Source organism: Delphinus delphis, chromosome 7 (genome assembly GCF_949987515.2).
Source record: "Delphinus delphis chromosome 7, mDelDel1.2, whole genome shotgun sequence".
In the NCBI taxonomy this organism is placed as follows: Eukaryota; Metazoa; Chordata; class Mammalia; order Artiodactyla; family Delphinidae; genus Delphinus; species Delphinus delphis.
The window spans coordinates 29,799,010-29,814,885 of NC_082689.1; the positions used below are offsets into that span (position 1 = coordinate 29,799,010).

At 43.5% G+C, this 15,876-nt stretch overlaps 1 protein-coding gene across 2 annotated transcripts in view; it reads left to right on the forward strand.

Moving 5' to 3' along the window:
- CMKLR2 (chemerin chemokine-like receptor 2) overlaps positions 1 to 15,876 on the forward strand; it is an 81,708-nt gene that overhangs the window by 20,813 nt on the left and 45,019 nt on the right. For both annotated transcript variants that reach the window (XR_009520060.1, XR_009520061.1), the window contains exon 3: positions 8,599 to 8,762. The gene's annotated coding sequence lies outside the window, so the exon portion shown is untranslated. Of the gene's footprint in view, positions 1 to 8,598 lie in introns of those variants that run through there.

A 15,876-nucleotide genomic window follows, 5' to 3' on the forward strand; every position in this document is an offset into this window, starting at 1 on the left:
ACTGTGCCTTGACTTCTAATGGACGGAATAGTTCTCAGAGCTTTTTGATATGCTCTTCCCGGGTTATAATCCTCAAATTTGGCTTGAATACAATTTTCCACTTCTTTCTTAGATTGACTGATTAATTTGTCATTTACAGCTTGTTAAAATGGGAAGACAAGCATTATTCAGGGCAGTAGCAAAGGTATGGGAACCTCTCCAGCTGGGGCTTCACAGTGAAGGAGAGCCTGCACTTAACTCTCAATACAGCATGGACAAGGGGAAATTGACAGCTATGGAGCAGGAGAGGGGACAGTGAAGGGAAAATTACTAAGAGGAAACATCAGGAATAAGGAAGGTTATGGCAAAACCCACCTAACACGATTTGCTGAAGACAGGCCAGGGTGGTGAATCACCTGAGGGTGAATTCAGAATGAGGGTTCTGATCAGATATCCAGGGTGGTCAAATACGGAGGGCGGGAGGTTTTGGTGAAATTACTTAGCAGGATTCTTGCTAAAACTGGACTTTACAAAGAAGTGCACAGATGAGCCTAGGAGAACATTCAACAGCCTGATGAAAGTTATCAGGATCCTTTAATGAAGGTCAGTACCATGGCCCTCTAATGAGGGTCAGTCCTAGGAGTGTCTCTGAGAATGATTAATCCTTTCAGTTCCTTTCTCCCTCACCAGTGGGTTCTCCCCCCAAACCAGGACCCCCTAAGGAGGGTCAAAACCAGGAAGAGAAAACAGGATTCAGACTCATGTACAGAGATACTCACACACACACCCAAGGTAAAAGCCAAACCAATTCCAAAAGGCTCACTTTGATATTATAGCACAAAAAGCCTATGCATAAGGAATTTCATCCCATTTGCTTTCCCTTTTACAAGACAGTTCTAGTTGAAAGATGCTGTTATAATTTAGAGAGCCATTAGGGGCTATTGTTCTCCACATCCCAAGGAGTACTGAAGCTAAGCAGTGTTATGATAAAATACCATTTTTTTTATTTCATGGGAACCTAGCTGAAGATCCCCCAGCTTTGCAAAATACATGCTAGGGGACTACAAGATGGAATAGAACACTTGTTTCTATTCATGGCCAATATTACTAGAGGCAGAAAAACTGGCAGATCCGCATCCAGCAGCTTCTCAGGGTGGCAAGTTCCCTAGCACTAGAATGGAAAGTTTCCTACCTGCCATTCCAGACAGAAGTGCAAACAAGCCTTGGTCTAACAGGGAGTTTCCCAATTACTACTCAAGCGGTGCCCAATGGCCAAGGGACTCCTCAACCCGGAAGGGAAACTCCAGTTAAAGTGGTGAAACCATGCAACTCAGACTGGGAGTTGAACCCACAGTCTTTTCATTGAGATTACACACCTGGTCTAGGACTTAACAAAGCTCAGGTTCTTGATGTCTCCTCACAGAAAGAATTCAGTGAGAAACAAAGTGATGGGTAAGAAGTGGATTTATTTAGAGAGAAACACACTCCACAGACAGAGTGTGGGCCATCTCAGAAGGTGAGAGTGGCCCCAGGTTATGGAGGTGTCAGTTTTTAATAGGGGTGGGTAATTTCATAGGCTAGTGAGTGGGAGGAGTAGTCCAACTACTTTGGGGAAGGGGTGGAGATTTCCAGGAATTGGGCCCCTGCCCACTTTTTGACCCTTATGGTCAGCCTTGGAACTGTCATGGCACCTGTGAGTGTGTCATTTAGCTTGCTGATGTGTTACAATGAGCGTAGACTGAGGCTCAAGGTCTAGTGGAAGTCGACTGACTGGTCCGCCATCTTGGACCTATATGGTTCTAATCAGTTTATGTCATGTTCTTGGGCTATGTCATTCTTTTAAAGATTGTGCCCTGCCCACTTCCCTCCTGTTTCAGAAATAGTTGCAGAAGAAGAGACCTCTGCCCCAATTCCAACAAGTATCTTGAGAATGAAGTCTCTCAGGGGGGAATTGTTAGGGGTGTAACTGCTCGCCTGGCCAGGAACAATAGTAACCACTTGCATGAGTTATCTTAAAACAGGAGGTCTTGGTAAGGAACGAGGAACTAACAAGCTACCACCAACCGGAAGAATTCGGGAAAGGTCAAAAGGAGAGAGGAGATGCCAGTCCATATGTCCTACCAACCTCTCAGAATCCTTCTCGCTGGAATCCATCTTGGCTGAGAGATGTGCATACCACCAGGAAGGACCTTGAGTCAGAGTGATTAGCCAGAGACAACCTGGAAACTAACCCCATTACCGTACAACTCAAGACTGCAAGCCACGTGGCAGAGCAGTTCTCCTGAGTTCCCTTACCTTCCTGCTTTCCGCCCGGGTGCCCCTTCTTAATAGAGTCTCTTGCTTTGTCACCACGTGTGTCTCCTCAGACAATTTATTTCCAAGTGTTAGACAAGAACCCACTCTTGGTCCCCCTTCCTGCAACAGCAGCACTCCACTCAAAATCAGATGACCAAGTCTTTTGCCTTTCTTCCCACCCCCAACCCCCAAAAAAGGAAAATCCAATCAAGGCCACCCAGTAGGGAAAAATACATTGGTATCTTCCCACATGAGCTTCCACCATGCATTAGAAATGTTTCCTTCATCATGGAATCGAAAGTGCCATGGGCCAGTGATGGTCTGCTGCAAGCACAATGGTGGTGTGCAGCAAGTGCTCAGGACTGTCTGTGAGGCAAAGTTGTTGCGGCAGTGCTGGAGAGGATCTGAGTGACACCACCAGCCAGGAGCCTATGTGCCAAGGGTAAGATACTCAGGATAGCTGTCCCCTAGTAATCACCAAAATTTTTTTGGAACTGAACTTGGGTCCTCTTGCATGCTGCTCAGCAAAGCCAACCTACCTACACCAGACTGTGGCAAAGGAAAATACAGGTTTATTGCAAGGCCAAACAAGAAGAAAGGGCAGCTCTTTCTCAAAAGACCCAAATTCCTCAGTAGCTTTCAGGGCATCATTTGTGGTGAGGGTTGCAGCTCGTGGAATTTCTTCTGATTGGTTGGTGGTGAGGTAACAGGGTGATGTTTAGGGAATTTTAATCATCAGGTTCCACCCTGTGGTCAGCATGTAGTCACCATCGTGCAGCCGGTAGGGGTCTTAGTTCCTGCAGAACACTCAAAGATATACATCAGATTGTTATGTAAATCCCTTGAGGAGGAACCAGCACTCTGTTTTATCGCTGAACATTGTTTCAACTATCATTACTTTTCTTGTTTAACTGCTTTTCCTTCGTTTCTGCATTCCCTCATTTCTCAAATTAGTAACTGCTTGAGTCTGCTTTTTGGAACTGGGGAAAGGCCTAAGAGACTAACGCCTTTTTTCTATAAACAAGACATGGGAGATGTGGAGGGGCTTTTGTACCTGAGAAGGCCCCGCACAGTTCTGCTTGGTTTCACACCCCAACCCCCCCACTCCCACCCCCACCCCCCCACCCACCTCCCCCCCCACCCCCACCCCCCCACCCCCGCCCCCTGCCGCCATTTCTTTGATACTTCTCAATTCTGAGGGGAATACATGGGTGGAACAAGAAAGGGAACAAAGTTTTGGATAAAGTGATTAGTCATAGACTCAGCAGGGGGAGTCAGTCTCACCCTCATAGCAGCTGCCTAATACCGCCTCACTGAAATAAACTTCTGCATCAGCAGTTCCACGGACACTCTCAGGGACAGAGCCTGCAGTGAGCTATAAAACAGGAAGAGCTGTTTTTCTATCCACTGGAAAATATTTCTAAGACAAAGCCTGGTCCTCTGAAGCATTAGCTAGGATTTTATGCCATGGGCAAATTAATGGCATTCCTGTACAGTGGGGCTCCGCAGAGGGAAAACTGGGAGAGCCAGTACTTTACCACCGCAGTTCCTGAATTATGACATCAAGATTAAGTCAGAGGGCTTCCCTGGTGGCGCAGCGGTTGAGAATCTGCCTGCCAATGCAGGGGACATAGGTTCGAGCCCTGGTCTGGGAAGATCCCACATGCCGCGGAGCAACTAGGCCCGTGAGCCACAGTTACTGTGCCTGCACGTCTGGAGCCTGTGCTCCACAACAAGAGAGGCCACGATAGTGAGAGACCCGTGCACCACGATGAAGAGTGGCCCCCACTTGCTGCAACTAGAGAAAGCCCTCACACAGAAACGAAGACCCAACACAGCCATAAATAAATAAATAAATAAATTTTTTTTAAAAAAAGGTTAAGTCAGATAACAAATTCAAGATCCTGTATGAAGATGGGGAAGGAATTCCTAATATTCCATTATGATTGTTTCAGAGTTTCCAGGCCTGGACTGCGTCAAATTTCCCAACCATTTTATTTGCCTTAAACATGTTCTTTGGAACTTCCCTGGTGGTTCAGTGGTTAAGAATCCGCCTTCCAATGCAGGGGATGCGGGTTCAATCCCTGGTCAGGGAACTAAGATCCCACCTGCCTTGGAGCAACTAAGCCTGCAGACCACAACTGCTGAGTCCACTCACGGCAATGAAGATCTTGCATACCACAACTAAAGACCAAATGCAGCCAAAAAAATAAATAAATAATATATTTTAAAATGTTCTTTGTTTCTTGTTTTTGCTTTTTTAATTAATTAATTTATTTTTTGGCCACACCACATGGCATGCAGGATGCAGGATCTTAGTTCCCCAACCAGGGATCAAACCCATGCCCCCTGCAGTGGAAGTGCAGAGTCCTAACCACTGGACCTCCAGGGAATTCCCTTAAACATGTTCTTTGAATGCTTACCAAGTCCTCTACACACTTCCTAAAGTTTGGAGTGTCTCATCCTGCTTCCTGTGACAAGATATGTAAAAACCTTCTCTGTAAACACAGAAAAAATGTGTTTGTCTAATACATCCCACAATTTGTCCTTTGCATGTTGAGTCAAGTGTATGTAAACCATATAGAGTGAGTCAAGAGACAGACTTAGGAGCAACCAAACAACCATCTTGGTGTTTCCAAAGTCCATCTAAGTGGATCAAACATCCAGCTATCTCCCATCTAATTCTTTCTGAGTCTGAAGTTGCTATTTGAGCCATGTAGATCTCTTTTATGATTTCCTTAGGAGTCATCCTAAAGAAGTACTCTTCCTCATGTGGTACATATATACAATGGAATACTACTCAGCCATTAAAAAGGATGAAATAATGCCATTTGCAGCAACATGGATGCAACTAGAGATTATCATACTAAGTGAAGAAAGTCAGAAAGAGACAAATACCATATGATATCACTTATATGTGGAATCTAAAATATGACACAAATGAACCTATCTACGAAACAGAAATAGACTCACGGACATAGAGAACAAACTTGTGGTTGCCAAGGGGGACAGGGTTGGGGGAGGGATGGAGTGGGAAGTTGGGGTTAGCAGATGTAAGCTATTATATATGGAATTGATAAACAAAAATGTCCTATTGTATAGCACAAAGCACTATATCAGTATCCTATGATAAACCATAATGGAAAAAAGTATTTTAAAAAAGAATGTATATATATGTATACCTGAATCACTTTGCTGTATAGCAGAGATTAACGCAACATTGTTAGTCAACTATACTTCAATTAAAAAAATAAATGTGAAAGAAGTTTTCTTCCTCAGGGGAGGACGAAAATCCCACCAAAGGTCGAGAGCTTCAAAATGAAACCTAGGGGCATATTCCAGAAGCTTGGAAACTACTTAAATTTTGGGGGTGGTTGAGAAAGAGGCTGGTAATTTAGCATATATATCAGGCATCTGTGGGGAGTTCTCCTAAACTGACTTAGCAGGATTCTTGCTAAAACTAGATTTTGCAAGAAAGAATCCTTGAAGAGAGGGTTCAGGGGAGATGGAGTAAAGTTTGGTCAAGCAAAGAATCTTTGTCAATATATACATATACATACACACACGTAGATACATACATACACATACACTCTATCTTACTGTATGGTCAGACCACTCAAGATGGCTATTCTCTTGCTCTCTGTACATCCTCTGCCCTACCAGTGTCTGCTTCATCTATACCTTACTCACATGACTGACATTCCTGTGCACTTGCCCCAGGCCCCAGCTAGAGATTATTGTTGTTGTTTTTTTAATTGGGGTATAGTTGTTTTACATAGAGATTGTTCTTACCAAAGGGACAGTGAGGGGCATGCCCCTCTGCTGGTTTCCCTGGTAACTAATGAACCAACCTAATGTCAATTCCCCCCATACCTGGCAATCTTCCCTTCCCCTGGGTGTGAAGACCGCCACCATGTGCTGCCCACAGGCTGCAGCACACAGTGGGATGTCACTCCAGGACCTTGCTTCAGACGTGTAGGATCCCCCATCCATTAAACCATTGATGTCTCTGTTGCTGACTCCAGGCTCTTTCTTTGGTCTTGAAGCTGAGCAAGTGCAGGCCTTGTAGGCCTTCAGAGTATAGCCCAACACTTACTCCAAAAGTAGCATACTGTAATATAGTTCTGGACCCATCTTTTTTTTTTTTTTTTTTTTTTTTTACTGAAACTATCTTGCTGAACACTCTACATCAGTATGTAGAGATATTCCTTTTTTTTAAAAAAATACATTTATTTATTTATTTTTGGCTGCACTGGGTCTTCGTTGCTGCACGCGGGCTTTCTCTAGTTACGGCAAGCGGGGGCCACGCTTCGTTGCGGTGCACGGGCTTCTCATCTCGGTGGCTTCTCTTGTTGCGGAGCACGGGCTCTAGGTGTGCGGGCTTCAGTAGTTGTGGCACCCGGTCTTCAGTAGTTGTGGCTTGTGGGCTCTAGAGCACAGGCTCAGTAGTTGTGGCACACGGGCTTAGTTACTTCCACAGCATGTGGGATCTTCCCAGACCAGGGCTCAAACCCGTGTCCCCTGCATTGGCAGGCAGATTCTTAACCACTGTGCCACCAGCGAAGCCCTAGAGATATTCTTTATTCCTTTGTCACCTGCAGAAGACTCCATTGTATGAAGGTGGCATAATCTTTTTGATTTAGGTGTGTCTCCTATATATACCATAGAATTGAGTTAGCTTGTTTTTTAATGTCATAAAACAATTTATAACATTAGAATGTGATTACCAATTCTACACTATCTATGTATGAACTATCTATGAATGGCTGCCATAGAAAATGTTTCCTTCCACTTAAATTAGGCCATTGTTTGGATAAGCAGGACAAAATGCTGGGAAAGCAGTAGTCTTATGTGCTTTGCACATCATCTTGGACACTGTGGCTTCACAAAAGACGTCTCATGACATGGCCAACAATTTTCAGAGAGGCCCGTTTCCTAAGTCCGGTGAGAATAAACTTAAGATGAGATAAATATACATCGACTGGGCGCTGTCTCTGACATTTTATTTCTCTTTTATAGCTTAACTGAAAAGAGTATGATGCTGAAACAGACTGAGCCAATTAAAAAAATTCTCCTCAGCATGTGAATTGTGACTTCACTGAGGGTTTTTGGCAATGACCATCTGTCTGAAAGTTTCAAAGTCACCCATTAATCACACTGACCACCACAGGTTAGGGAGACAATCTTTGTAGATGTTTCCACTGTTCAGAAACACACAGAGCCACTGAGTTCATTCCTGTTCTGTGTTGTGATATGCTGGTTGTATGACCAGCAAATAGGACTAAAGCATCAGGCAGTGATGAGCCAAGCTCTCTGGACCAGGCACAGCTGTGCTTTTCTGAATACACATCCTACCTAGACATTAAACTGTGACATGATCAGTTCAGAGCTTAGATACAGGGTACAAGGATACGTTTTCTCTCATAGACCAGAAACCCAATCTCCCATCAGGAGATTACAAATTGTGGCCTGGCATCATCTTTGACTAGAAAGTCACTCCTTTTGTGCTTCCAGACTCAGGAAGTCTATTGACCCTCCTTTATGACTTATCTTCTCAATCACTCTTGAAATGAAATCCTCTTGAATAATGAATTTATCAGACAAAAAAGATAATGGTACATACTGTCAACTGATGAGCTCTTAACATAATTGTCCCTGCTTTCTACTCCAAGGACAAGGCAAAGTCTTCTCAAGCTTGATTCCCTTTGGGATAGCCCTATCATGTTAGCCACTACAAACCAAATAATCACTACATGCCAGGGACTGTATCAGGCAAGTCAATTCATGTGCTTGCTTCCTTTTTATTCCATCTTTACAACAACACTGTGAGGTATATTCCCAAAGTTCTTTGTTTGTTTCAAGACAAACTTACCCGGGTTACCTCACACAATGAGACTTTAATATAATTATAATGATTCCTTTTTTTTTTTTTTTTTTGGCTGTGCCACATGGCTTGTGGGATTATACTACCCCCACCAGAGATGGAACCCAGGCCCTTGGCAATGAGAGCGTGGAGTCCTAACCACCGGACCGCCAAGGAATTCCCTATAATGATATCTCGAATGATGAAGTTATTATTATTTTTTAAGGATTTTAGCATGGTGTTGTGTATGTGAGTTACAATTTGGTTTGGCAAAATATAATAAAATATAATAACAACAAACTCAAAGTAGTAGTGACCCAAACACATAAAGGCTTATATTTCTAATGAACAATAAGTTTGGAGGTGGGAGATTGTAATACAGCCTCAAGAATTTCCAGGCTGAGGTCTCGAGGAGTCTAGGCTTTTGTAACATCTCTCCTGCACTTTTCCTTTCCTTGTAGTTCCTAAAGAGCTGCTGAATCTTCAGTCATCTGGTCGACCTTCCAAAGCATCCCTCCAAAGCAGAGCCAGCTTTTCTTCAAGCCCCAGCCCATGTTTTCTACGTAAATCCTAGTGGTCATTCTCAGCATCCGTGGAAGCTGGGAAATGTAGCGTTTTATCTGGATACAACAACAATATTTATTTCCTAAATAAAATTGTGGTTCTGAAGGTAAGAAAGAAGAAAGGAATGGATTTTGAGGAGGCAGTTATGGTCCCTGCCACAAAGTGGATAGGTAATAATAGCCCTTCATCAACAGATTGTATAAGTGAAAAGCACCTTGGGCAATTCATAGCAAGTAATGATAATGTAAACGTTTATTGAGACCTTACTCTTTATGTGCTTTACTATACTGTCTTATAGAAATCTCACAACACTCTGATGTAGATAATATCATGATCCCCATTCTCCAGATAAGCCTGTGGCACACAGGCTTCGTTGCTTCCACAGCATGTGGGGTCCTCCTGGACCAGAGCTTGAACCTGTGTCCCCTGCACTGGCAGGTGGATTCTTAACCACTGCGCCACCAGGGAAGTCCCAAAAAATAAAATTTACTTAATTATGTATATGTAATTAAAAGTCAGAATAATCGTTGCAGGAAGGGGGGCCAATTCCAGGGCCTGAGATGGGGCTCTTGTCTAACACTTGGAAATAAGTTGTACAAGGAGACACACTTGGTGACAAAGCAAGAGACTTTATTGGGAAGGGGCACCTGGGCGGAGAGCAGGAGGGTAAGGGAGCCCAGGAAAACCGCTCTGCCATGTGGCCTGCAGTCTCAAGTTGTACGGTTATGGGCTTAGTTTCCAGGTTGTCTCTGGCCAGTCATTCTGACTCAGGGTCCATCCTGATGGCACATGCATTGCTCAGCCAAGATGGACTCCAGCGAGAAGGATTCTAGGAGGTTGGTAGGACATATGGACTGGCATTTCCTCTGTCCTTTTGACCTTTCCCGAATTCTTCTGGTGGGTGGTAGCTTGTTAGTTCCTCGTTCCTTACCAGGGACTCCTGTTGTAAGATAACTCATGCAAGTGGTTACTATCATGCCTGGCCACGGCAGGCAGTTTCAGTCAGTGGTTCCCTTAACATAATCACAGCAATATTTTTTAGAACTTAAAGATTTTAAAGAACTTAAAGATTTTTTTTCAGTTGTTTAGAATTGCTGGCACACAGTGATCACAAAAAGCAGAAGGGCTTTAGTTGGTTTTATTACTGGTTTAAAATTCACTAAAGACAGAGCTCTCTATTATTGTCTGCATGGGGCAGATCTCTTCCATTGCTCTTCCTTTTCACCCACCAGTGTTCCATAGTTAAGCTAGTTGAAGCCGGTTTTGTTGATTTAATCATACTTTATAATGCAGTCAGGTTTTAGAAGGGAAGCACTGGGAATTCATATTTTTTAAATGACCAAACCTAAAATTCCTTATGCAATAAAAATGATTGCCCAATGACTTACCTTTCTGTGTACGCAATTGTCCTAAACTGAAGAAACTCAAGAGGAGAAGAATCGGAAAGGGACATGAGGGTTGCAAGTGCAAACTCCCAGAAGATCCAGATGAATGTGGTCCATGAGTGAGTGAGTGAGTGAGGCAGGGGAGAAAAGTGTCGACATGGAAAGAAATGCCCTGCCGGAAGTGGCCAGGTGGCATGAGGCGCGGCCCCTACTCAGCCTCATCTAAATGTATCCTCGTGGGATGCAGGCCCATGGTTACCCTGATCTGGTAATTTTTTTCATGAGGAGCCAACAATCTGATGTCTGTGTAAGATCCCTTGATTTTTAAATGATGGAAATTAATTCAAACTCTAGAAAACACTGTGCACTGCAAACAAAACACATCTGCAGCTGCAGTACGCTCGCAGGCTACCAATTTCCTAATGAAAAACGCAAGCAGTGATTGAACCAGTTACAGAAGCCAAGAAAATATGCTTTATTCTTCGATCCTTTTCCTTTCCCCAAATGTGACATTTTAGAAAAATCCGGATACACTTACATCATATCCATAATCTGCAGCTTAACAAGAAAAGCAGCATAATTAAAGAGTCTGAACGTCCAGAGCCCTCCTTTCTCTCGAGTCAGAGCCAAGGATGGTGTCACCCAGATGCCTGTTAACTAAGAGACATACACCAGATTTATTTAACCACTGGCAAACCGCATTTCTTTTTTCCCTAGGGCAATAAGTTAAAAGATTATTTACCTCCCTTGGTTACAAAAAGAGGAAATACTTCTTCCAAGACTCGGAGTAGCTGCGGCCAGTTCTCCCGGAGAAATTATTTTACCACAAAGATTCGGAGCACAGAGCCCGGAAGCCTTTGCCCACCAGCCTCCCTGCCGCTGCACTGCATGGGCACCTTCTGAGAAGTGAGTGTTTTATTAGCCTCCAAAAGTTTCAGGCCCTGAGCATCTGATAGTTAAGAACATCATTCTAAATCCCTGTATGTAGATTTCATTTGATTTGGCATTTGGCATATTAAAAGAGAAGGTTTTTTTCCAATGAAAGACAATAGAAGCTGTTTTCCACAGGGAATTAAAGCTTTGTGTATCTTAATTAAAAAGCTATTTGCTAAATCCTTTAACAGAATTTCTAAGTATCCTCAAGGTTGGGTTCCTGCAGGGGCCAAACAGAATTTAAAGCAAGAATTTGATGAAGCCTTTGTCCTCTGTGCCCATTAAGAATTCTCTGGTTTAAGTTGCATGGAAGCTGCCCCGTATGGCCAGGTGGGCATGGCTTCTCTATGTGACCTCCCAGAAACACAGAGTCTGCAACTGTGAGTCCCGAGGAAAAGCTTTGCATGGTCCCAAGCCTTACTGTTAACCCAGTAAAGACCCCAAAGTCTAATCTCTGACTCTGTCTACCACAAAGAAACAGGCCTAAGAAGGGCATTTACATGTGAAGGCAGTCATCTCCCTGTATAAGAGGAAAAAAACTCAAAAGAAGTGAAGTCTTTCCCTTTTTCACAAATTAGTTTCTTTTAAAAGAAAATGTCCATCTGTATCATATTATCTCTTTTCTAGTGGTTATGTTCTGGGTCAATTTTTTTTCTTTTTTTCTTTTTTTTTTGCAAACAACAACAAAAAGGCTAGAAATGACCATTAACAAAAACCAATGTGACCTGATTATATTCTCCCAAATGTCTATTTCTGAAATTTCTATCATCAGAGTATTCAGGTGTTTGGGGCAAGTGTGCTATTTTAACATCAAACAAGAAAAGAAAAGAATAAAGATATTCTTGATCATATCGTAAGATGGGAGGCCAAGTTGCTGACCCCAATTTTTTCTGGAGGGGTTGGGGTAGGGAGAGGAGATGATCATCTTAAAATTACCCAGTCCATTCTAACTACTAGAGCTTCACTTGATTAATAGAAAGCCTGTCTTTTAAAGTGGAACCTCGGGACTTCCCTGGTGGTGCAGTGGTTAAGAACCCGCCTGCCAATGCAGGGGACATGGGTTTGATCCCTGGTCCGGGAAGATCCCACATGCTGCGGAGCAACTAAGCCCCTGTGCCACAACTACTGAGCCTGCGCTCTAGAGCCCGCGAGCCACAACTACTGAAGCCTGCGCGCCTGGAGCCTGTGCTCTGCAACAAGAGAAACCACCGCCATGAGAATCCCATGCACTGCAGCAAAGAGTAGCCCCTGCTTGCCACAACTAGAGAAAGCCTACATGCAGCAACGAAGACCCAACGCAGCCAAAAATTAAATCAATAATAAAATAAAATGGAATTTCTTCAAAAGAACAATTTTCTAACAGTGAAATTTCTAGCATCAGTGGAGAAAAGCCATTTTTAGAGAAAGATCCCAATCCCCAAAACAATATGATAGAGGCACTGTGTATCTTCCCCTCTGAGCCCAGCTGGCCCTATAGACCTGCTTATACACATGTGCCCCTCTGGAAAGACCCCTTGAAACCCTGACCACACGAGGCTTCAGAGAACTTGCAGTGATTTAGAACGTGCGGGAACCGTCCTGAAAGCCTTTCATTTGGCAGAAGTCATTCCTGCCCCTTCCTCCTAGTCTCTCAATTCTGGAAACATCTCCTCTCATAGAGAGCTGCACAGTCTAATAGTTACGTGTCTTAAGAGCATGGTGTTTGGAGTCAGAATGCTCAGGACTGAACTCCAACTCTGCAATTTACAGGAGAGGTTCCCTTAACAGACCTCCAATGAATGGACTCACCAGCTTAACCAATGCAAGTAAGTTATGTCTAGCACACCTGAGCACTTCAGCTTTAACTACTTTTGAATAAAGGATCAACTATAAGGCAAACCTTAGGATGTCAGAGGGAGCTCCTCAGACACATAGCAGACTATAGACTATAGGGCTGATTAGGAGAGAGATTTTATTTAATGTCCTTGATTTGGGGGGACCAATTTCAAAGCTAAGTAAACTTCTGTTACGACTCGGTTGTTTTAGGTGGTAGGTAAAACGTAAAAATAAAAAGGCTGACATATTTTCCTGGGTTTCAGGGTGGGCTGTGTTTAAACTATGCTTGGCACACAGTAAATGCTTGTGAAATGTCATTTCTTTTGTCTTCTTTCTCTGTCCTTTGCTGCTCAATGCTTCTCACTCCACTACCAGAAAATAAACCCCAAACCATATAAAGTAACCAAAACTTCCTGAAATTCTCCTCAAAAATGTCTTTTATGGATGAAATTGTGCTTTTGTGTGATTACAGAAGACAGCATATAACTCAGTAAATACTAATATAGCTGATGCCAAGGGGTGGGAACTGGTGACTGGATATCACCTCCAGCAGATGGTTTACTATGACCTCCTTCACCAACTCAGATAACACTGACAAAAGATACGCCCTGTTTATTAATAGTGATTATTTCTGTGGAATCAAGGGACTAGGGGCAAACGTGGGCGAGTGTACATCCTTCTGGTGCCGAGGGATATTTGTAATTTGAAGAAGCGTACCCACTCCCTCCCCCAGGGTTATTCCAATCTGCTCCCACCCCACCCTCAGTGGAGACTGCTGCTTTCGATTTTCTAGACTTTGTCTTTTAGAGGAGGAAAAATAATGTTCCTTCTACCTTTCATTGTTCCTGGCTAAGTACCCCACTCCCACCCCGTAAAAAAGACAGAATGATAGAGGAAAAAAATTTTTTTAATTAATTAATTTATTTCTGGCTGTGTTGGGTCTTCGTTGCTGCGCGGGGGCTTTCTCTAGTTGTGGCAAGCAAGGGCTACTCTTCGTTTTGTTGCACGGGCTTCTCATTGCAGTGGCTTCTCTTGTTGCGGAGCACGTGCTCTAGGCATGCGGGCTTCAGTAGCTGTGGCACGCAGCCCAGTAGTTGTGGCTTGAGGGCTCTAGAGCGCAGGCTCAGTAGTTGTGGTGCACGGGCTTAGTTGCTCTGCGGCATGTGGGATCTTCCCGAACCAGGGCTCGAACCCGTGTCCCCTGCATTGGCAGGTGGATTCTTAACCACTGCACCACCAGGGAAGCCCTAGAGGAAAAATTTTTTAAATTATATACATACAGGAGCCCCACTTAAAAGGTGGCCAGAAGATTGAGGATTATATTCCATCCTGAGCTAAGGAAAGGGATGGGGTCTGGGGCTTAAAGGTCCAGGAAGGCAATTCACCAGAAGGTGAAAAGAGGAAATGTTCGGTAAACAAAGGCGGCTGGGTCAAGCAGATAAGTCTCTCAGATGAAGAAGTATAATAGCTGTCTTCCTGATACAGACCCCTTTTCTCATGTAAATTTTCTTTACAAATGTAAAATTTCCCTTACAAATGGGTAACTTCTATTCTGTTTTCAGAGCTTCTTCTATGCCTGCAGTTCATTAAAATAAACAGCTCAAAATAATTCTTATTCTCCGAAGAGGCATATTTCGCAGTGGCACATTCTGCTAAGCCCTCAGCATTCACAGCAGACAAATGCAAATTGTGTGTTCTTCTGGCTGCTCAGCTAACAGTGTTCAATTAGCTTGCCTAACAACGTTTTATGACCCAATAATGTTCAGTTTCTCAAGCTGACGTTAGGCGTTATGAAAATCACATTAGCTTTGCAGACGGACAAGTCAGCCGCATCAAGGCTGGCTTCCTGTCAGCCTCCACACATCTCACCCCGTGAGTTTCTGAATTCTGAGTCCTGCTTCAGGTACACAGACATGCCCTCATCTGCCAGGGCCACAGATAAGATGAGAGATAAGAATCAGACCTTTAATTTCCTCAAAGCCTGGAAAATTCTCAACCCACCTAAGTAAAGAAATAAAAATTAAAATACATATTTAACTGGGATGAATTGGGTGATTGGGATTAACATATATACACTAATATGTATAAAATAGGTAACTAATAAGAACCTGCTGTCTAAAAAAATAAAATTAAATTAAAAAAAAAAACATACCTAACTAAGGTGTGATTCTGATTCTTCCCTATCAGAAATACACTGAAACCCAGGAAATAAAATCTCTCTCCTAATGACCCCTGGTGCATTTGAAGAGCTCTCCTTTGACATTCTAAGGTTCTTTGCATTCCATTGTTGGAATTAAATTTTTTAAAATAAATTTATTTTATTTATTTACTTTTGGCTGCATTGGGTCTTCGTTGCTGCGCACGGGCTTTCTCTAGTTGCGGCGAATGGGGGCTACCCTTCTTTGCGGTGCGCGGGCTTCTCATTGCGGTGGTTTCTCTTGTTGTGGAGCATGGGCTCTAGGCACGTGGGCTTCAGTAGTTGTGGCACGTGGGCTCAGTAGTTGTGGCTCGTGGGCTCTAGAGCGCAGGCTCAGTAGTTGTGGTGCACGGGCTTAGTTGCTCCACAGCATGTGGGATCTTCCCAGACCAGGGCTCGAACCTGTGTCCTCTGCATTGGCAGGCGGATTCTTAACCACTCTGCCACCAGGGAAGTCTGGAATGAAATTTAAATTGACTTTTCATAAGCAAAAGTCCACCCAAACAAAGGAGGGATTGGTGCCTCCCCCATCACTGGTTTTCAGCCTGCGGCACTGCAGCCAACAGTAATGATTTCTATTCAAAAAACAAACCTCAGTTACACACGTGTACACGCTGAGTAAAAGAATTTGTGCAGTGTGTTCATTGCTTACTTTTCTCCTGGAATACATGATGAATTTTTATGGAGGGTAGGATAGGAAGGGAAGAACCACATTCAAGTGAAACCCAACATCATTCTCCTCTACAGTGTCATTTCAAAAGCCAGGTAAAAGCCAAACGAGGAGGCTGGGAGAAGAGTGTCCAACGTAGCTGTTCTGAAAACCACCCTCCATTTCATTCTGGAGC